Below are 23,754 nucleotides of genomic sequence, written 5' to 3' on the forward strand. Positions count from 1 at the left end.
TTCCGCAGGCTAGACAGACTGCTCTGAGTTCCATGACGTTTATGACATCAGTTCCTCTGGAGACCATGTTCTCTGGGTCTGCAGCTTGTAGAGATGCACTCCCCAGCCAAGGTCGGAGACATCCGATATTATCGATACCGAGGGTCAAGGGCTCCTTCCAGGACCAGCCTCGAGTTGGTTCACCACTGCAGTGAGGTAAGAATTTTTGGTGGGATCGTGATGACTCTGTCCAGATGATCCCTGGGGGTGGGGAGTGCAGACTGTTGTCAGCCACCATTGGAGAGGTCACAGCCTAAGCTTCGCATGGTGGATGACATAAGTACACGCTGTCATGTGACCCAACAGCCTGGGGCAGACCCAGGCCATGGTTAGGGGATATGCAGAGACTCTGGCAATGAGACCTGCCATCATCTCGAACCTGGTCTGTGGCAGAAATGCTCTGGCATGGGTAGAGTCGAAGGCAGCGCTGATAAATTCTATTCTCTGTACTGGAACTAACATTGATTTTTCCTCATTTATCAGCAGGCCCAGGGCATGGCATGTGACCTGCAGTACTGAGACATCACACTAGATCTGAGACCTGCAGCAGCCCTTGATGAGCCAGTCATCAAGGTACGGGTAAATCTGGATACCCCAATGCCTGAGGTAAGCTGCTATCACAGTCATGCACTTGGTAAACACCCTTGGGGCCGTAGCCAGGCCGAACAGGAGCACCACAAACTGGTATTGAGCAGACCCCACCGTGAAGCTCAGGAACAGACTGTGTCCTTGGAATATCGATACGTGGAAGTAAGTGTCTTTCAAATCGAGGGCGGTGTACCAGTCTCCCAGATCCAGGGAGGGAATGATGGAGGTCGGCGAGACCATGCGATACTTCAACTTCTTGAAGTATTTGTTGAGGTCTTGTGGGTCCAGGATGGGCCTCAGATCCCCTTATCTTTGGGGATTAGAAAGTACCAGGAGTAAAACCCCTTGCCCCTGTACTCGAGGGATTTCCTCCGCAACCCCCACCTGCAGAAGGCCTTTTACCTCTTGTGTGAGCAGGCTCTCATGAGAAGAGTCCCTGAAGGGGAAGTGGGGGGGGACAGAAATAAAAGAGAGGGTATAACCCTGAGCCACAGTGTTGAGGACCCATAACGGCGCTCCTGGTTGGCCTTGTGACCCATACCAGTGCTCCGTCGACCAGTAGCAGGGTTCCCGGGACCGTCTGCTTGGTAGAACAAAATGGGGAAATACTTCAATATTACAAGATGGGTTATGGGTACACTGATTACCTCACTGTTCCCTTCTATATGAGGAAAATTTTAATAGAAATATTTACTATGTTTTTTTAGGCAAAAGCAGTGAATGGGAGCAGCTAACAGGATAGTTTCAGAGGAAGTATTGGAGAGAGAGAGCAAAAGATGCTTTTCTTCTATGTATAATTGTATGCTCAATACCATGATGGGCAGTGATGAAACAATGGTTGTGATCTGCAATGAATGTGTCATGTTTTCTTTCCTGCATGATGCCAGAAGGGACTGCCTGTGTATGAAATGCAAAGGGGTGGCTATGCTGGGCGGAGGGCTGGGGGGAGATTCTTCTATTGTAAGGGCAAGTACAGATGCTACAGAGTATCAGAGAAACTGATGAGTTCCTAAAGTGTAGACAACCAGGTTTGGGAGGCATTACAATCAAGGAAGAATAAAAATTGTATTTGGCACTGGTGTGATCACTGCTGGACCACTGTGTCCGGTTCTGGTGCCCACAATTCAAGAAGAATGTTCATAAATTAGAGAAAGTTCAGAGAACAGCCACAAGAGTGATTAAAAGACTAGAAAACATGCTGTATTTATTTAGTTTATCAAAGAGAACGTTAAGTGGTGACTGGTTAAGAGTGATACTTGCAATACTGTCCACCCACATTAGCACTGCTTGTGAAAGAATAGCCAGGCATGAATGGTGTTAGCTGACAGTTCATGTTTGGGTTTTTTTTGGCTTGCTGCCACCTGAGTTGTAATGCTCAAAGAAGGCGGGGGCTAAGCTAATGGTTGCTCGTGAAGGGTCTGAATACTAAGGAGGCCACTCTTCCAGGTAAAAGGTACCCCACCATTAGAAATGCCAAGTCTCTGACCACCACTGACAATAAACATTTATCTTCAGTAGTGATACCAAGATATATTATGACTGGTGCACACTGATGAAGCTTCTAGCCTTAAAAAACGGAGGTCAGGGCAGAAAGATACACACAGAAGGGCCAAGAGGCTCTTTACTGTCTACTGGTTTTTCCACATCTGGGCTGCTGTCCCTCTCACCATTCTATAGCCATCTGCTGAGGGAAAGATTTGGGGAGGGGGGGGGAAATAGAAATGGTGGTGATGCATGGCCACCTGCAACAGAAGCTGGGAACAATAACATGGACATTAGCACATGCTGAACCACAGCAGCAGCTAGGAACTACAACTCAATACTCTCCCCATCTTTTAACAAGAAATTCACATCCTGCTATGATATCTTCCCCAACATGCATGAGCAGGAGGAATATATAGCCATAGCTTGTCTGAGGCAGCTACAGCAGGGGTTCTCAGACTTTTGTACTGGTGACCCCTTTCACATTGCAAGCCTCTGAGTGCAACCCCTTATAAATTAAAAACACATTTTTATATATTTAACACTATTATAAATGCTGGAGGTAAAGCGGGGTTTGTGGTGGAGGCTGACAGCTCATGACCCCCCATGTAATAACCTTGTGACTCCCTGAGGGGTCTCGACCCCCAGTTTGAGAACCTCTGAGCTACAGACTTCCTAAGCATTGTTTCACAATACTCAGTGCATCCTCCAGGGTGTTTTTTTCCCCCAATACAGTTTACTATTTGGTTCTCTGTTTGATACATTTAAAACATCACAGCCGCTGCACCACTACAGTGCTTCAGTGAAGACACTGCCTACACTGACAGGAAGGGTTCCCCTATCAACGTAGGTGCTCTAACTCCCCAAGAGGCAGTAGGTACGTTGACAGGAGAATTCTAGCACTGTCTACAGCAGAGATTAGGTTAGTTGAACTGCTTAACTCTTGTGTGTTGATTTTTTTACACCCCTGAGCAACACAGTTATACCGACCTAATTTTCTAGGGTAGATCAGACCTAACACAGGACTGCTAGCTTTCCTTCCCTAAACTTGGAATTGGTCTTCAGAAAAAGCTCAGCAGGGATGTCTGGTTGAGTATGGCTCTCCTCTCTGTTGAGGTAGGAAAAAAAACAGAGGTAACATCAGGAAACAGAGCATTCTCCTGATGCCAGCAAGCCAATGGCCTGTGCTCACCGCTGCCAGGCTGCAGCTTCTGCATTTATTAATTGACAAATAAAACTTGCAGAATTTTGCAAACTTTTAAAATATTGTGCACAGAATTTATTTTTTTGTCATATTTTTTTGTCAGGAGCAATATTGGGATAACAGGAACCAAAATGGACAAAGCAACTAAAAGTGCAATAAGACATGGAAGGACTGACGTAGAAATACCCTGAGTAAACAGGAATTCAAAAGCAAAAAAACTGGATTAATGAAAAAAGAAGATGAGTTTTTGAATTGTCCCCTAGAGCTGAGGATTATGGCCATTGTGGCTTAAACAAAAATCTTTTTTGAATAAAATAGACATCCTATAAGGTGGAAGAAACAATAGATCATCTTTTATGGGTCTGCAAGGGCTCTGATAAAGAAAGGGAAAAGCTTTTTGAGGCACTTGAACATCTTAAGGTAAAAAAATTTACACTCATTTAGTAAAAACATGGAGCATTATTACAAAGGTGCTGTTACATTATCTGAAAGACACAGGGCAGAGTGAGAGGACATAAATCACTAAGTATTGTGGAATTATAGCTGGTAGCAGCTATAGACTATTCAGTCAAGTCTGCTTCACAATAAAAAAGAAAAAGGAAGGGGCTGCAGAGGAAGCAGTCTGTAGTCACTCCCTGGGAGGAGGGAGGCCAGAATATAAAAGCAGAGAAGTAGGAAGGAGTCTAGGGAAACAGCAACCGGGTCTGGATGCAAGCAGACCCATAGTTGCAGACACAGGGTCCCTGAACTGGAACCTGGCGTAGTGGGCAGGCCTGGGGTCCCCTACCAGCTGCTGCAGAAGTGGCACAGACCAGGCTGTGGAGCCGAAGATTGCCTGGCACAGTCATCCAATGGGACTTTGATACCCTGGAAGGGGAGGAGTGTACAGCGACCTGGCCAGAGGACTGAGTCATGAAGGAATACCCTGAATCCCAGAAAGAGAGAAAGACGCACACAATGGAGCAAGTAAAGAGGCGCCAAACTGGAGTGGAGCTAATCCCCAGTAGTAACCACAAGGAGGCACCCCAGCAGTGACTGTACCCCATGACACAAACTTGCTGCAGATCACTCTAGAAGCCATGTCGGGAGGAAGCAGGCCCAAGAAGAGTTAGAAGCATTATGCCTTGTGGTAGGGTTGCCAACTTTCTAACTGCTGAAAACCGAACACCCTTGCCCACCCCCTGCCCCACCTACTCCCTCGAGGCCCTGCCCCCACTCATTCCTCTCCCCACTTCCTCCGTCACTCGCTCCCCACCTCCCCCTCCTCGCTCACTCCCCCCTCTCCCAGGACTCATCTGCTGCCTGCAGACCCAGGTTGGGAGGAGCTGATGCGGAGCCTGCCTGCCCAACTGGGCTGGGGGGAGGAGGGGGTCGGTCCCTATAGCAAGGGGCCGGGGCCACTGGGGCAGAGCGAGGCAGGGGGTGGACAGGATGCCCCCGCCCCCACCCCCACCAGCCAGCTGGAGAGGATGGAGCCAGGTTCTCTCAATCTGTAGCTGAGAAGAGAGAGTAGCTCCTCCAGGGTCCAGCCGCAGCTGCTGCTCTTGTCACCCTCCAGTGGCAGAGGCTGGTTACTGCAGGTAACCGGACTTTTAGCATCCAGTCAGCAGGTTCCCTTTGCGACTGGAAGTCCTGGTTGAAAACTGGACACCTGGCAACCCTACTCCGTGGTCTAGTCGATTCAGTTTTGTACCAAAAACACTTAAACTATTTTGGTTGAGGGTGATATTTTACAGAAATGTAGCTATAGCATTAAAACCTAGCCTAGTGCAGACATATTAAAGGTGCTTATGCTTTTATAGCTTATTCCCAGGGCCATCCCTAGGAGAGCGTGGGGCCGGAGCAGAAGTGACAAAGTGACCCATCACCTCCAGGACCACCCACGTCGGCCAATCGCGCCAGCCCATGGGACCCCACCAAAGCGCGGGGCCCAGAGCAGTCTCCCCGATTCGCAGTACCGTAGGGACGGCTCTGTTATTCCCCAACATTTAGTTTTTAATATAGTTTTACTTTTGAATGTACAAATTTGCTCTACAAGTCACTGACGCGCACACAGAACTCCATGGTGCCAATTGCATCTGAAGTCTCAAAGCACTCAATCAGCATTCATTATGCAATACCTACCACAAAGGGGTATCAGTGTATTTTTGAGTTGGGGAAACTGAGGCAGGGATGTGAAGTGCCTTGTGATTATCACAAAACATGCCATTGACAGAGTCAGAAATAGAATCAAAATAAACAAATGGCTTGTCTTTATTTCTGAGTTAATATGAAGTATACTTCAAAAGTTAACATTATACTGAGCTATAGAAAAGAGCTAGCCTGAGCACAAATGTTGGGTAAGCAAGCATAAATCACAGGTCACATTAGAACTCAATATGGGTAAAGCCTAAGAGGACTGCAGTGTTTGGAGCAAAGGAATCTATGGTAGTAACATAATACTGGGAACAGGTATCTTTCTGCTTCCATGGTTTAAGAGGTTCTGCAAAAAGCAGATTTCTTAAATTCTCAATCTCTAAATCTAATCAGAAGTATACAGAGTTTGAGGAGTTTCTTTAACTGTATTTAAGGCATGCTACATACCAATTACTAGCTCGCATGATACCAAAACACATTCTAATCTTTTAAAAAATACCACAAAGAAAGCAATTACCAATTTTATAAATTAAGACTGTAGAGAGGATACCAACTAGAACTTTTAGAAAAAGGTACAGATTGCTTTTAGATTACAGTCATTACTGATTGCCTGAATGTTTGGGCACCACCCAACTCTTTGTATAAACAAGCATCTGCATAAACTGTCAAAATTTCCACTGGTTTAAAACACACCGGCCTCCAGGGATTAAGATCTAGATAATAGTATGAATTTTCTGTAACCGAAGTCAGCACAATCCAAAAGATAGCTGAGATTTTGGGATAAAATAGACACTAATTAACACCTTATTTAATGAACATAAAATCTCTGCATTTTAAACAGCATCACATTAACTACAAACAAGCCAAAACACTCTATTTTTTGTCACAGGGTGAGAAGTAAACATCTGTCAAAGATTAAAAATTGATTAAGAGATACCAAAGACCACACGTAAATGTTCTCTTACGAAGGTGAAGCAATTGCTAGGGGATGTGGAATGCCAAGGTTAGAAGTTATTTTAAATTACTCAACATGAAGGACTGTCAAGGAACGGAATTAAGTGCCCTGGTTTTGAGTGATTATCAGAGGCCAAACTGATTTTAATGCAATTGCTTTGATATCTAGAAAAGAGTTGAGAACTATACTCCATGAGCCAGTAAAGGCTATAGTGATCATTAGGGCACTACCAAACTCACGACCATGAAAAACGCATCACAAACTGTGAAATCTGGTCTTTTGTGTGCTTTTACCCTATACCAGGGATCGGCAACCTTTGGCACGTGGCTTGCCAGGGTAAGCCTCCTGGCGGGCCGGGCCAGTTTGTTTTCCTGCCGCGTCCGCAGGTTCACCACTCCAGGCCAATGGGGGCTGCGGGAAGCAGCGCGTGCCAAATGCCCTTCCCCCCCCCCCCCGCCCCCAGACACACACACACACACACACACACACACACACACACACCAAAATGAACAAGTCAACAAGCCAACCAACTGGCAAAACAAAACCCCATGAAGCCCTTTTTTTAACTCTGAAAAGAGAGATGAGCCAGAGATTCCATGAAGTCCAGTAAGAACTTTGCTATTGACTTTATGTAGAAGGCATTGATAGTGTTATGCTGCAGTCCATTCTCAGAGTAAGATAAGATATCATGTCTCTAAAAATCCTTAGTGCATACAAGATTGCCCTTGTCAGAATATTTACATGCAACTGCTCTTGAGCATCTGTTTCACATGTGAGCATTCCAAAGCCACAACGGAACTGAAGCTATTACAATCCTGCCATTTTGCAGTTAGACAGAGAGAGCGCCACGATGAAGAAAGGAAAATTATTTTTCTTATCCCTTTTTAAGTCCACACTGAACATTAACAAATTAAGAGTATGATTTGGAGATACCACCTTCATTCCATACGAAAATTCTCAACTTCCTATTGCTATATTTACACAGTGGTCTTTCCTCAGATATTCAGATAATTATGATCTCACTTCAATGTATTATTTATCCTAATTACCTATACACCAACCTTATGATTTTTTTCTGATCGTGATTAAGAAGTTGCCTCATTCGACAGCAACTTTTACGATAATACATTCACAGGTGCTGGAAAGAGGGGAGGTGCCGCACCACCTGGCTTGAAGTTGTTTCCATCGTATACAGGGTTTACAGTTTGGTTCTGTGGCTCTCAGCGCACACACGCGCACACACACGGGCACACACACGTGAATTGTTCCAGCACTCCTGAATAGATTAATCAGTCTTTGCAAAAGATGCAAACATCCTCAGACTATTCCAACTTACAGATCACTTCAATTGGGAAATTGAGTTTAGCTAATGGTACTCTTCTGCATGCAAGTACAATAAATAGTTTAGTGTTTGCAAGCATTCCACAGAGTAAGGATACATAATGGATTAACTGGCTATTCTGAATCTGAAAAATATAAGTATATTTTCCTCCTATGTGTTAGCCTTCTTGCTTCTACAAATTAACTTACAGCTGCATGTGTTTAATTTTAAAACTATTTCTTTACAACTTGACCACTGAACTCACGAAAGAAGAAAATTAGTGCCTGGTAAACAAACAACCTTCTTCACAGCTGTTTTAAAAGTTAGGAAGGAAACTGCAGCGATTTTATTAAATTGACAAAAAAAGATTATTTTCCTGTGTACATAAAAGCAGACAATAGTTCAAGAATGTTTAGCTGTACCTTTGCTTCTATTTTATACTGCCTCCTTTTGTTTTCACAGAACGGAAGTATAGAGCAGTTTAAACTAAAGTATACCATTACTTGAGGCTGCAGCTGCCAAACAGGAATCTGTTTCATCGAGATTGACTGCGATTTTTATATACAAAAGATGTAATCATAATTTTAAGGTCACCCAGTTCTACTAGAACTAATGAATTTGTAAACATTAATTTGAACAATAAAAACTTTAGAGTTAAAATGTTATCACTATTTACAGTGTATTTTTTTTTAAAACTCTTACTGATATATCTACTTAGGTCAGTCATGGCCCAAACCCTTCATTTAAAACCCAAATGGCGTTTTCTCCTGCTCAGCAGCTTCTTTTATACTGAATTAAAATTAACCCAATAGCATTCAAATAAAGAGGTTCTCTTCTGTTCCCCAAAAGAGTGGAGGAAAAATATAAGCAGTATAATTTTTAAAAATAGTCTTAATTTTTAAAATACAGAAGTATTTATGAAAAAATGTATTGAACTGAACTATAGCTGTATAGTATTAGTTTTCCATTTTTTGAAGTTTTTTAGTTTATCTTCTCCATTTTATACACAGATTGCATACAAATGAATGCTTCTCTTTTAATATAGACACTGACATTTTAAAAATATGATATGAACAGACTGTCAGGATCCCCCCTTTGACCAATTAATATAAATCATAGCTTAGCAGCTAAAAACATATTTCCAATCTGCATGGTCTCCCACCAGTCTTCCCAGTTCCTCTGACTAGTCAGCTTGGGACAAAACAAACTTTAATCAATCAGGTATTTTTTTTTAGCAAAAGAAGAAGATCAGCTAAAATGTGTAATGACTACCTGCCAACGATAGCTGTACCAATAAAGTTGTTTTTTAGATCCAAAGTTAATTTTTTAAAAGCGAGATGCCTACAAAGTGTATTTGATTTACTGAGTTTAAAGTGAAGGGTGGGATTTCAAAACATGCCTATGTAATTAGTAACTTTCAATGAGGCCTGTGCTCCTAAAAATCACTTAAATCCTTTAGAAAAAATCCCATCCAAATTGAGTTGTCATAGTCTCTTACCAGGTATTTTAATCACAGGCTAAATGGAGTAACAAGCATATTAAAACAGCAGAAAATTAACTACTATGTTATATCTAAGCCAGGAAAGAAATTATAAAATCACTTGATTTACAGCCTTAAAACATATCCCCAAACAAAATAACTTTTACCTTACAAGTTAAGGTTACTTGTATGTATTTCCTAGAACACTTGCTAAAAATTCAGACAATTACCAGTTAAGCCAAGATTCACCCCATGCCAACCTCAACTCACATATCCTATCTCCTAACAAAATACCCCAAAACTCAGTCTCTTCATCTTTCCAAACATCACAATAAGCACTGGTGTTTGAAGGGCTCCCCATAGCACTGCTGCCTAGTGCAATAAGGAGCACTTAATGCACTTGGTGCCCTGGGAGCACTTTCCACCCCACTTACTTGGAGCAGATACTCTGGCTCCCCGCTGCACAAAACACTAATCGAAAACGCTCCAAAAACACCAATCCCTTGGCAAGGGAGACACTGGGCTCTCCTGACTAACCTAAATCTCTCATGCACCCAGGCTCTCTACCCAACAGACAAGCAGGGGCAGCAGGTTTGTAGAAATTCTGGTGGTGCCCAGAACGCCCAGAGCCCACCCCACCCCTTACCTGCCTAAGGCTCTGGGAGGGAGTTGGGGTGGGGGGAGGAGGTCTGGAGTGCAGGCCCTGGGCTCTTGGAGGGAGTGTGGGGACAGGAGGGGGTGCAGGCTCTGGGAGGGAGTTTGGGGGCCAGGGGGTGGGAAAGGAGTGGGGGTGCAGGCTCTGGGAGGAGGTGGGGGTGCAGCACTTAGCTGGGGCTCCTAGGCAGGGCAGGCCGGGGGGCCTCCGTGTGCTGCTACCCCCAGGCACTACTCCCGCAGCTTCCTATTGACTGCAGGGGCGCTTCGGGAGGGACACAGACCCACTCCACCCAGGGCCACAGGGAGGGGCCGGCAGCCACGTGGAGTGAGCAGGCAGGTAGCCACTCAGCTCCGCTTTGCTGCCAGTGGTGAGTGGGTGCCCCAGGCTGTTTTAAATGGCCTGGGGAAAATGCGGGGGAGGGAGGGAGGGCAGACGCCCAGGGGCGGAAGGAGAGACCAGTGCTGGAGCTGGGCCTGTGGTGCTAGGAACTAGGAATATTCCTGGTGCCCAGGCACCGTGGGCCCATAGAACTTGCCTCCCATGCAGACAAGTATTCTCCTATTCTCAGTCCTTCACATGGATGTCTCCTTCCCACTCCCAAAAGACTTGCTCACCATGAACCCACCCCCATCTGATTACTTGATGAATAAGAGCACACCATGGAGAATGGGGACTAGCAGGGATGTAGATAATATGAGAATCTCATATGGGGACTTTGAGGAAGGATGGGCAACTTTGAAGAGCAGAAGAACGACAGTATTATTGGAGTAATTTCCATCATGAGGCACAGGAATGTTGATAACTAAACTTCTTCCTAGACCCAGCCCCATAATCTAGGTCAGGGTGAAAAAGGTCACTATTATTACCCAGCCAGTGTCAATGTCACCAACTTCCATGGCTATAATTACATCCATCAATTTTTCTTTATTGAGATGTATTAGAATAAACGACAATGAACTAGAAAGAACACTGGAGAGCAGTTAGACAAATACCTGTTAGGGATGGTCTAGGTAATACTTAATCCTGCCATGAGGGGACTGGACATTGAGATATCATAAGTGCATACGCATGCAAGACTGGAGTTTCTTTTCACACTAGTCTCTGAAGACACACACACACACCCCTTGTGCCTCCTCTTGCTTCCATCTGACGGCATGAAGAGTGCGATGGTCATGACCCTCCCTCAGTTCCCCTGCAATTCAAAGCCCATGTTAGCTGGGGACTCCAAAAAGCAGGGATATAGGGAGGGTCTACATTGACTACATCATCTACAAGAACCACAGTCACATCAGAGTAAGTACTCTCTGAGTATGCTACTGTAGGTCACCAGCAAAACAAAGAGCTCCCTGGGTGGTAGGAGTCCAGCCATATCAAACAACTGTAGCATTGCCCTCCCAAACTCACTCACTCTCTCTAGGCTGCCATGTCAAAGTCAGAATGTTTAAACAGAAATCGGTGGAGTCACTCCCCAGCCTTACACATCTGAGACTGGAATGTTCCTGTGGCAGGCAGTAGATGCAGCCTGTACCCTGTGGAATATGTCAATGTTTGGAGGAAGAGGCTTGCCAGCCAGATGATAGCAGGCGTGCCAGAAACAGCCATAAAGAAGTGAGGAGACAATTAAAAAGCCTTGGCGCTATTAAGGTAATGTAGCACAGCTTTGGCAACATACAGTGTGTGCAGTTTCCTCATTCCAAGCATCAAGTGCAGCTCAAGGAAGAAAACTGGCAAGGTTATCAACTGGCTCAAGTGAAAGTCCGAGAGGACCTTCAGGTGGAACTTGGGGTGTAATTTTAACACCACCTTGTCCTTATGGCTGGTCTGCCTTATACATCCTTCAATGAGAGCTTGGAGCTCAACGACTCCAAGCTGAAGCGATGGCCACCAAAAAGACCATTTTGATGGTAAGGTGATGTACTCAGCATTTGGTCAGTGGTCCAGAGGAGACATAAGACACAGGAAGACAAAGCTGAGATTCCACAAGGGAGTCAGGTCTGTACCCAAAGGGTAAGTATGAAAGAAGCTTGTAAGGAATTTTGAAACTAATGTGTGGGAGAAGATTGAGTGTGACTATACCAGGCAAAGACATGCCAATGTTGCTGCAAGGTGGTCTTAAGAGTAAAGGCCAGTTCAGTATGCTGTCAAGAATCTTCAGTATCAGTGCCTCTACTGGATCTATTGTTTTGGTCTGCTTATATGTAAAAAAATTTTCCATTTGTAGGAGAAAGTCTTCCTGGTGGAAGATGTCTTCCTTCGGATAACAATTTTCTGAATCTATAGGGCACAGTCTATTGATAGCACTCAACCAGCCAACATCTAAGCCATAAGGCATAACATCGGATTTTGGTTCTAGGATATTATGGGATGACTGAGCAGATTGGGAGATGTAGAGGAAATTGCATGGACCATCTCGTAGGCCTGGTGGCCAAAGCTATCATGGCCAGTAAGAAGCTATCAGGATGATCACAGTTCTATCCTATTTGATCTTGCATACTATTCTGGGGATCAATGACGTCTGAGAATACCAAAGGAAGGCAGCATCTGGTAATGAGTGCTAACTCACACCTCCTGTTAAGCAGAACATGTCTTTTACAGATCACACCAAATGCATCTATCACAGCAGTCCCCCAGTGACACAATATTAGCTCTGTGACAGACCATTTCAATGATAATTCCTGACTGGTCACTGCATGCCTACTAAAGATGTCTTCTATGTCATTCCTGGACACTGGCAGGTGTAAAACCATGTGGCTTCCTGGCAAAGAGGATGATCAAGTGTCTACTTTTTTGTTTCTATTGTGCATTAATAAAATTTGGACATCAAATCCTAATAAAGAAAATAGGAAGGAGCACAAACTCTGGCAAGTAAAATGTAAAAGTATAATTAGGCAGGCCAGCAAAGAATTTGAAGTAACTTACTAAATATGCAAGAACTAACAGTAAAATCATTTTCAAGTATATCAGAAGCAGGAAGTTTGCCAAACAGGCAGTGGGGGCCACTAGATGACAAATGTATTAAAAGAGCACTCACGGAAGGTCAGGCCATTGCAGAGGAGCTAAATTAATTCTTTTGCATCAGTCTTCACTGCAGAGGATGTGGGGGAGATACTCCACATCACAGCTATTTTTTCTGGGCAACAAAACTGAAGTAGTGTCCCAAATTGCTGCATCAATAGACGTTTTAGAACAAACTGATAATACCATTTAGTTTAAGTGACAAGGTCCAGATAGTATTCAAACAAGAGTTATGAAGGAACTCAAATGTGAAACTGCATCACTGAAATCAGTCTCTAAACCAGATGACTGGAAGATAGCTAACATAACGCTGATTTTAAAAAAAGGGATCCAGAGGAGATCATAGCAGTTCCAGGCCAGAAAGCCTACCTTCAGTACCGGCCAAATTGGCAGAAACTATAGAAAGAACAGAATTATCAGACACATATATAAACACAATTTGTTGGAGATGTGTTGAGACATTGCACCCCATAATGCTTTATAGAAATATGCATATGAATGTAAATATGACATCACTGGAAAATGTTTTATGCTACATATGCCACCCAACATATCTTTACAAAGGTTATGTTTTACCGAATGTATTCATCCTATTTGTATGCATATATCATTTTTTTATCTAAAGTTATGAGTGTTGGCTCTATGCTTGTATTTAAAGTGTTTGTTGTAGGAAGCACATAAGACAGATTTGATCAACATAGTGTGACGGGGTTATTTAAGTAATTGGGAGTACTTAACTAACAATGAACATTGAAAAATGCCAATCCACATCTGAGCTTTCCTGGGAACATTCAAACTAACATGTAAACAATGGCATCAGCCTGTAAAGAACTGAGTCAAGCATGTGACTTGCCCATGTGATTCCAAAATTCCATCTTGTAGCTTTGATTCTGCATAGGAGAACACAGGGGGTTTCCACCCACAAGAGAGACTATATAAGGCCCTGGGAAACCCCTCCATTTTGTCTTCAGCTGGCTCAAGAGATAGCCTCTCCACCCCAAAGAGATGCCTGAAAGAAACTGGAACCAAGGACAGTAATTATAGGGGTGTGAGTGATTGCTGGACCCAGACTAGGAGGAAGTCTAGTCTGTAAAAGAAGCTTATTGGAACATCTCTGAGGGAGAGATTTACCTGCATTTAGTTTCTTACTATATTAGGCTTAGACGTGCATGTTTTATTTTATTTTGCTTGGTAACTTACTTTGTTCTGTCTGTTATTATTTGGAACCACTTAAATCCTACTTTTTATATTTAATAAAATCACTTTTTACTTATTATTAATTAACCCAAAGTAATTAATTCCTGAGGGATTGAACAGCTGTGCATATATCTCTATCAGTGTTTAGAGAGGGTGAACAATTTATGAGTTTATCCTGTATAAGAGTAAAACAGATTTATAGAGAGTAAAATGGATTTATTTGGCGTTTGGATCCCATTGGGAACTGGGTATCTGGGTGTTGGAGACAGGAGCACTTCTTAAACTGGTTTCAGTTAAGCCTGCAGCTTTTAGGGGACATGGTTCAGACCTGGGCTTGTGTTTGTAGCAGGCTAGTGTGTCTGGCTCAACAAGGCAAGGTACTAAAGTCCCAAGCTGCCAGGGAAAACAGGCTCTGAGGTAGTCCCAGCACATCAGGTGGCAGTTCCAAGGGGGTTTCTGTGACCCAACCCATCACAAGTGTGAACCCAGCTTTTGTAAAGGGAAGGAATCAGCAAGCACACAGATAAGAGTGATCCAGTTGACATAGTGTACTTGTGTTAGGGTTCCCTCCCCACTCTGAACTCTAGAATACAGATGTGGGGACCCATATGAAAGACCCCCAAGCTTATTTTTACGAGCTTAGATTAAAAACTTCCCCAAGGCACAAATTCATTCTTGTTTTTGGAATGGAATTGCGGCCACCACCAAGTGAGTTAGACAAAGATTTAGGAAAAGGAGCACTTGGAGTTCCTGTTTCCCCGAAATATCCCCCCAAACCCATTCACCCCCTTTCTTGGGGAGGCTTGAGAGCTTGAGAGCAAACAAGGTGAGCACAGACAAGCCCTTTGCGCTTTTAGGACACTAAAAACCAATCAGGTTTTTAAAAGCAGAACTTTATTATAAAGAAAAAGTAAAAAAACCCCTCTGTAAAATCAGGATGGAAGGTAATTTTACAGGATAATCAGATTTAAAACACAGAGGATTTCCCTCTAGGCAAAACTTTAAGGTTAAAAAAACAAAACCAGGAATAAACCTCCCTCTTAACCTAGGGAAAATTTACAAGCTAAAACAAAAAGATAATCCAACACTTTTTTTTTTTTTTTACACTACTTACAATTTGTAATCTTAGATGTTTGGTTCAGGTATGGCTTTAGGAGATGTATTTTTCCTGTCCTGATTCCTCGCTATCCCAGAGAGAACACACAAAGAGAGCACAAACAAAAACCTTCCACCCACAGATTTGGAAGCATTTTCTCCCCTTATTGGTCCTTTTAGTCAGGTGCCAACCAGGTTATTTGAGCTTCTTAACCCTTTACAGGTAAAGGAGGGATTTTATGCTACCCTTATCTGTATGTTCATGACAACTTGGATTTTCAGAAAGCATTTCACAGAGTCCCTCACCAAAGGCTCTTAAAGGAATCTAAGTAGCCACAGGATAAGAGGAAATGTCCTCTCATGGATCAGTAATTGCTTGAAAGATAGGAAACAAAGAGTAGGATAAATGGTCAGTTTTTACAATGAAGAGGTGAACAGCAGAGTTCCCCAAGGATCCATGCTGAGACCGTCCTGTTCCACATATTTATTATTTGGAAAAGGGGGTGAAACAGTGAAATGGCAAAGTTTGCAGATGATACAATATCATTCAAGAGTTAAGTCCAAAGGAGTTACAGAGGGATCGCAAAAGTGGGTGACTGGGTGATAAAATGTCAGATAAAATTCAATGCTGATAAGTGCAGAGTGATGCACACACTGGAATCCCCATTACACATTGTGACATTACACCCCATATTATTTATGAAAATATGCTTATGATATGAATATGGCATAACAGATATTTTATGTAAGATGGGTCTTGAAAGGTAATCACTGGAAAGGTTATTGACCATGTAACAATTACGACTATGTGTATATTTGGGAGACACCCACCAGACAACAGGCTATCAGCATTGATGGACCATTCCTGGGATGTAGCTGTGACACTACTAGGTCAGGTCCTGTCACCTGGTGCTAAACACTATCTTGGACTTCTAGTAATTTTCCACTAAAAGGAGGGGGAGGTCAAGACTGCGAAACAAAAGATTCCTGCCTTATGTAAATCTTATTTAAGGATGGGGAATAAGGCAAACAGGGCTCTTCTCCCTTGCCTTCCTGCCCAAAAAAACAGACTGCTGAAAGTACCTGAAGTGACAAAGGAACTGGGCAGTGGGAAAGGCAAGGGCTGAGTTCAGACTAAGACAGGGGTCAAGTCTGTAAAGACAAATAACTGGAACTCTTAGCTACAGAAATTCGGCAACTTGCCTGAAACAACATTTAGGGTGAGAAATTACTTCTTGAAACCAGTCTCTTAAAGATCTTAAGCTTAGTATGAGTGTTTTGTTTTATTTGCTTGGTAATCTGCTTTGTTCTGCTTGCTATCCTTTATAATCACTTCAAATCGACCTTTTATAGTTAAACTTATTTCTTGTTTATAACAACGCAGATTGTGTAGTTGTGGGGGTGGGGGGTAAGAAGTTGTGCATCTCTCTCTCCACATTGAGGGAGAGGGTGAATTTTTATGACCTGCTGTGCAGATCATTCTATACAGCTCAAGACAATATTATTTGGGGTTTACATCTCCACAGTGGGTATGCACGTTAGTGCTGGGTCAATCCTCTTACACAGATCTGACTGCAGTCTGACTGGGTCCGGGCAGGAGTAGGGGTGCCCTGGCTGTGTCTGAGTACAGGCTGCCCCAGCTGTGTTTGGCGCAGGGGAGGGGCCCCTCCCCCAGTCAGTCCCCAGGCAGGTTCCCTGAGTGCCTGCACAGCGCTAACAGGGAACTTAGGTGGACACTATTCTTGAATAATATCACTTTTTTTATTCCAGAAGAAAGTGTTCACACAGGAAGTCATTCCAGAATAGCTATAGACGATTGATTAGCATAGCTACAGTGGAATATGCCAATTTCCCCCATGTAGACAAGCCCTTAGTCCTTCTGACATCCCAGTGTATTCAGATGCACCAGGGACTCACAAGTATTACTGTCACTAGACTTTATGCTGAAGATGACAATCAGCAATATCTAAAGCTTATAATACTGTTGAGTTAACAGGTTATATTAAGGCATTTGGAATTAGTTGAGAATTTTACTTTGTGTAATAATTAGGTTGGCAGATTTTTTGATGGTTTTAGTAGATATCATACCTGATCCTGCTTTTGAAAAAAAGTTATCTAATTCATCACATTCAGAGCCTAGACATGCAGCCTTTCAGAATCCATGGGAGGACATGGCCAGTATTCTCTCTCACATCTAGGGAATCCCGCATTCAAAAATTAAGTAACATAGCGGTGTTCACATTAAAAATGCTTTTCCACTGCAGACTGAATTAATTGAAAGATTCTTAAATACTGATTAACCAAGTCCTTTAGAGGGCCAAGTCATAGTATATAAGCTACATTATAGATCTTTAAAATCTGACAACTTATCTCAATGCTTTTATTACCAAGCAGCAATTTTAAAGATTAAGTGCTGAACAGAACTGAAAAAGATTGAAACTAGTATAGCAGCACAGAAAGCAGTTCAAGCATACTGAAAATTACAGGTGTCACATTGCTTCCTGCAGTTTTCATTCTGAATATTTTTTCTAGTGCTGATTGAAATTTATTAAATATTTTGGATGTTTTTCTATATTTTCATATATATTGTATTGTGTTATAACTGAAATCAGTGTGCATTATTTATTACAAATATTTGCACTGTAAAAATGATAAAGAAAAGAAATAGTATTTTTTCAATTCACCTCATACAAGTACTGTTGTGCAATCGCTGTCATGAAAGTGCAACTTACAAATGTAGAATATTTTTGTTATATAACTGCACTCCAAAACAATACAATGTAAAATATCAGAGCCTAGGAGTCCACTCAGTCCTACTTCTTGTTCAGCCAATCACTCAGAAAAACAAGTCTGCTTACATTTACAGGAGATAGTGCTCACTTCTTGGTTACACTGTCACCTGGAAGTGAGGACAGGCGTTCGCAAGGCACTTTTGTAGCCAGAATTGCAAAGTATTTACATGCCAGATATACCAAACATTTGTATGCCCCCTCATGCTTCAGCCATCATTCCGGAGGACGTTTCTATGCTGATGACGCTCATTAAAAAAAATGTGTTAAATTAAATTTGTGACTGAACTCCTTGGGGGAGAACTGTATATCCCCTGCTCTGTTTTACTCGCATTCTACCATGTATTTCACATTATAGCAGTCTCACATGATGACCCAGCACATGTTGTTCATTTTAAGAACGCTTTCACTGCAGATTTGACAAAACGCAAAGAAGATACAAATGTGAGATTTCTAACGATAGCTACTGCACTTGACCCAAGGTTTAAGAATCTGAAGTCTTAGAAAATCTGAGAGGGACGAGGTGTGGAGCATGCTTTCAGAAGTCTTAAAAGAGCAACATTTTAATGTGGAAACTACAGAACCCAAACCATCACGAAAGAAAAATCAACCGTCTTCTGGTGGTATCTGACTCAGATAATGAAAATGAACATGAATCCGTCTGCACTGTTATGGATTGTTACTGAGCAGAACCCATCACCAGCATGGATGCATGTCCCCTGGAATGGTAGTTGAAGCAGGAAGGGACATATGAATCTTTAGTGCATCTGGCACATAAATATCTTGCAACACCAGCTACAACAGTGCCATGAGAATGTCTGTTCTCACTTTCAGGTGACAGTGTAACCAAGAAGTGAGCACTATTATCTCCTGAAAATGTAAACAAGCTTGTTTTTCCGAGTGATTGGCTGAACAAGAAGTAGGACTGAATGGGCTTGCAGGCTCTAAAATTTTACACTTATTTTTAATGCAGTTTATTTTGTATGTAATTCTACATCTGTAAGTCCAACTTTCATGATAAATAGGTTGCACTGCAGTACTTGTATTAGGTGAATTTAAAAATACTTTTTTTTGTTTTTTATAGTGCAAATACTTGTAATAAAAAATAAAGTGAGTACCGTACACTTTGTATTCAGAGATTCTGTCGTCAAGGGATAGCAGCCCAGGTGCAGAAAGGCATTGAGACACAAGGCTTGTCTATACTTGGATGGGATATGAGGGAAAGAAAACAGCATAGACAAGCCCACAGTTAGTAAGAATACCAATACAGAACTTCAATAAATAATTGGATATTAAGGAGGAATTCTGAAATATAGTCTAAGACTTTCCAAGTACACCTTAACCTCGATACAATGCCACCCGATATTACATTAATTCAGATATAACACGGTAAAGCAGCGCTCCAGGGGGGCAGGGCTGCACACTCGAGCAGATCAAGGCAAGTTCGATATAACGTGGTTTCACCTATAACGCGGTAAGATTTTCTGGCTCCTGAGGACAGTGTAATATCGGGGTAGAGGTGTATAGATGACAGAATGGAAACAGATATAAATCAAAGAGTGGAGGGAGACAAAAGGAGTAAGCAAAACAAAGACCAAAAACTGGAGAAAGGTGAGATGAAATGAAAGATATGTAGGCAATGGACACATATGAAGAACTTTAAAGGCAAAGAATTGAGTAAAATTATTTAATACTTCCTCTTTGGCTTCTTTAAAAAAATTAAAAAATGGTTTGTTTCCGTGAAGCTTAATATGAACTAAAATTAAAATCCGTGCTTAATATTTAGTAAATGGACCTTTTCACTGAAGCAACTGCATTATGGAAAAAGGCAGGAAGACCCAAATTGATGAAAATCCACATTGTGATCTTTAACATTATCGGGGATTAATTTAAAATCCCCTGCACTAAATTATTTGTATCGATTTGGGCATGAGGCCCTACTGAGTTCTTCCTGCAGATTCTGAGCCTGGAGGCAAGACCTGAGAGGAAAGTGGTGTGCTGAAAATGCTCATGGCCCAAAGGGAAGAACAAGTATTTTAATAGGAAGGTTGATAGCAATGTGCAGAGAGACACTAAATCAACTCATGCAAGTAAATTTCCATCCTATCTCCAGATTACCTTAATTTTTTTTGTAGACAATGGAAGAGCAGAGCCACTTCTGATTTAACACTAGGTGGAGACCTCCTGACTGCTTCAGCACCATAGATACTAGAGAAGAGAGACTCCTGCAGAGTGCACCTGGTCCAGGACTTTTAGTTACTCCCTCGCCATTTCATTGATATCCAACTATGCAAACAGAGATTTCTCTCAAAACAAAGAACTACTTCCTAAAGACTATCCATTCATGGAAGTTTTCAAATACTGTTCATGCAGAGGAATCAAAGTCCTTACTGCTTGTTCTTACATTGAGGAGGGACCTACTAGCATCCACTGTTGTCATTGTGACAAAACTATATCTCAGAAGTACCTGATCTGCCTTGAAATAACTAGAGCAAGGAAGGGAAAGAAAAACTGCTGCAGGATGGAACAATGCTTGGTGGCAGTTGTCTATCAACAGCTAAAGGACAGAGCTACCTAAGCCAGAGCCAAGAAGCAACTGTTTAAATTCCAGACCAGGGTTCTCTGTAAAAGTCTTATTTCAATTATTTAATCTACAGATTAATGGGTTGGTATCTCAAGAATACTATAGACCATCCAATCTCCTAAACAAAGAAAATGGGATGGTTTGCATTTCAAACATACATCCTAGCAGACAAGTTACTCTTGAGAAAATATCATCCATCTGTTGTGCTGCAAGGCGAGTAAAGGGAAAAGATGATACTGTAAAGTGATGCCTTGCTAATCTCTTGTGGTCCTACCTATCACCTCCGTGATAGGAACCCAGTAGCCTCTCCCTTCCAAACACAGCTCTTAAACATGATTCTTGAGGGCTGGAAAGTCAAATTCTTCTCCCAAAAGTAATCTGCATTGAGAGAAAATGGTACAAATTTTCATTCAATCTGTGATCCTAGAATTTAAAATTTAACTATTTCTTCTTGCATGAGTTTTGTAAACTAAATTATCTTTGTTGCAGAGTGAGCTGCACCTCTGTCCCCTTCCTGGTCTCACTGAGGTGTCAAGCTTCATGCCTTTACCTCTCCTAGGGCAGAATTATTCATTTCTCCCGCTTTTAGACAAAGCACTTGACTACTGTATTCTGTATACCAACCGTGCTGCTTAACAAGCAGGTCCAACTAGTTTCAGCACCTGCTGTTCCTTCCCTTCCATAACCAGTGATACATACAGTGACCAGACAACCTTCTAAAAAACCTATTTTATTTACCAAAAATTAGAAGAAAGCATAAAATAATGAGGATTTTAAAACAAAAGAATCTACAAGCATTTCTTATACCTGAGGTTTGGCATCCTCTGATGACCTAAACTAGCTAAGCTTCTTCAGACACCCATGTGGGTGTTTGTGTGTTAGGAGAGCTATTCCAGAAAACCAGACTAACAGCTACCTCCCTGTTTGGGGGTGTCCTTTTCACCCAGACAGAGGTTCTTTGTTCTTGTCAATTCCTGGGCTTTTACCCTTCTGCACCAAACCAACCCAGTAAGCTCAGCAGGAGATCAGTACAGGGACAGCCTTTAGGATGGGTGACTCCCCAGGGTGCCGTGGTTGGGGGGAACCATGCGGCAGCACAGAGGTGAACACTGCCACTGTGATGTCAGAAACTGCTCCTGGCTGGCAGGGGAGCACCACATTGGAGCCACCCAAATTTTTCCCTGCTTCCTCCCAAAGCAGGAATATGGGGAGGAGGGCAGTGATGCACAGATACTGCTCCCCCATGCCTAACGTTCCTCTGTGTCCCTGTAGGGTGGCAGTGAAAGGTGGGCGCAAGGAGCAACACCAGGGCTCCCTGCATCCAAGACACTTTCCCCACCTTCGCTGTGCTGTGAGGCATGAGGAGCTGCTGCTCTCCTGCCCTCCCCTTACACAACCCAGGTGGCGAAAGTGACCTGGATGCAGGGAGCCCTGATGTTGCTCCTCACTCCCCACCTCAGAGCCTCCTATGGGTATGCGGAGGAGCAGTGTTCTGGGTGGGAGCAAGCAGCAATGACAGCTGCTCCATTCATCCAAGTCAGTTTCCCCATGGAGGCGCAGGAGGGGGGTACAGGAGTTAGGGGCACAGTGCAAGGGTTAGGGGCAATGGGGGGCACCACACCCACAGGGGCACCAAAATATAAGTTCATCTAGGGCACCATTTTACCTAAGGCCGCACTGCAAGCCAGACACCTCAAAGACAATTGCTCTCCCACTGTTTCATAAACCTGAAGTGTTTACCATGGGGTCATTTAACTTGAGCCACTATTTCCTTCCTGCTTGTTTCCTTACAGCCTGTTAAATTAAACCAATCTATTCATACAGTTAATATCCCAATAACTAGGTCAACATACAGTATTCAAAAATTAGATCAGCTCCATGTGAGTCACATAAATATCACCATAATTGCAACAGCAGGCAAGTAAATTTTGTGCCTAATCTGACCCATTTATATGCCAATTTTGTAAGGCTGAATTAAACCAATATCAACTGAACCCTGGGACAATAGCAGCTGGAACAAAAAATTACTAAATAAAGCAAAGGAATAGGTGACAATGTAAATGCAATACAAGAAATTTTCATTCTAGCCCTTAAGTTATGAAAGCTCATCCCTGCCTTATATTATTTTTGCTATATCTCTGCACACTCACATATGTGGATTTATATAACTAATCTGAGTTAACTGCAGTATAAGGATTTTTGTTTTTATGGCTTTTTTATTTTGTTCTCTTAATACTGGTTTTAGCGCAAGACAAACTGATTTTTTCCAAGGCAGCAAATAATTTTTTTTAAATAATGTTTAATTAGTTGTGGAATGAGACCAATGGTTTAAAAATGGCTGACAGAGAGGATCTGATTGAGGTGGTTTAAGGACGCCATTCTTTTTATGTCAGCTTTTACTTACATATACACACACACTTTCAAAATATACAATGTAACTACTTAAGGCAGAGGATATATTTTCTAAATTACTCAATGTATGTGAGGAGAATGGTCAAAATTTTCTGCATCTATTCCTATCTTCAGAAAGCCCTATTCCCTGCATCAGATTAAGTCTTTTGTTATAGTCAGAACGTAGGAAGAAAAAAGGGCCAAGATGAGTACTAAAAAAATTGAGACCAAAAAAAAAAATCAAATCAAGCATACCATTGAATCTCTACAATGCCCTGATAAAAGCACGAGCAATCCTTAACTGCAACTAGTCTCAATCTAAAACACCTAGACAGACACTACAGATTCTCCAACACAAACTTGTATTCATAAATATCCCTTTAACTCTACCCTCAACACCCACCCACCCAGCTCTTCTATCCAGCTAATATAAGCAGTGCATGCAGCATTTAAAATAACCTTACAAATCTACCAAAAACCACTTTGTGAATTGGTCAGCAACTGGTGCCTACTTCCACCCCCTTGGGTCCGGATGCACTACATCTGACGCATGTGTGTGTCACCAGTCTGGGGAGTATGAAGAAGATAGTCCCACCTCAAAGCCTGTTTCCTGTGTATTAGACAACACCTAGAAAGCCTCAAAAAAACCCAGAAGACATTTAGAAAGCACTTCGTTCTCCCATAAAGATTTTTCTTCTAACATTCTCCTACCCCTTTCACCAGTTTAGTTTACTATAGTAGTGTATTTCCTAAAAAAACCCACTCCTAGTAAGTTCATGTGAAAATGAAAAATTTAAACCTGCATTGGGGTTTTTCTAGC

At 42.4% G+C, this 23,754-nt stretch overlaps 1 protein-coding gene and 1 long non-coding RNA gene across 10 annotated transcripts in view; one reads left to right on the top strand and one right to left on the bottom strand.

Annotated features, from left to right (window-relative positions):
* Nucleotides 1-23,754, bottom strand: part of DOCK9 (dedicator of cytokinesis 9) — a 312,141-nt gene that overhangs the window by 245,010 nt on the left and 43,377 nt on the right. The window lies entirely within an intron of this gene.
* On the top strand, nt 62-1,470 carry LOC120369301. The gene is made up of 3 exons (XR_005583050.1): nt 62-195; nt 523-789; nt 1,335-1,470. It is a non-coding gene; the product is annotated as an uncharacterized LOC120369301 (long non-coding RNA).

Source organism: Mauremys reevesii, linkage group 1 (genome assembly GCF_016161935.1).
Source record: "Mauremys reevesii isolate NIE-2019 linkage group 1, ASM1616193v1, whole genome shotgun sequence".
NCBI lineage: Eukaryota > Metazoa > Chordata > Testudines > Geoemydidae > Mauremys > Mauremys reevesii.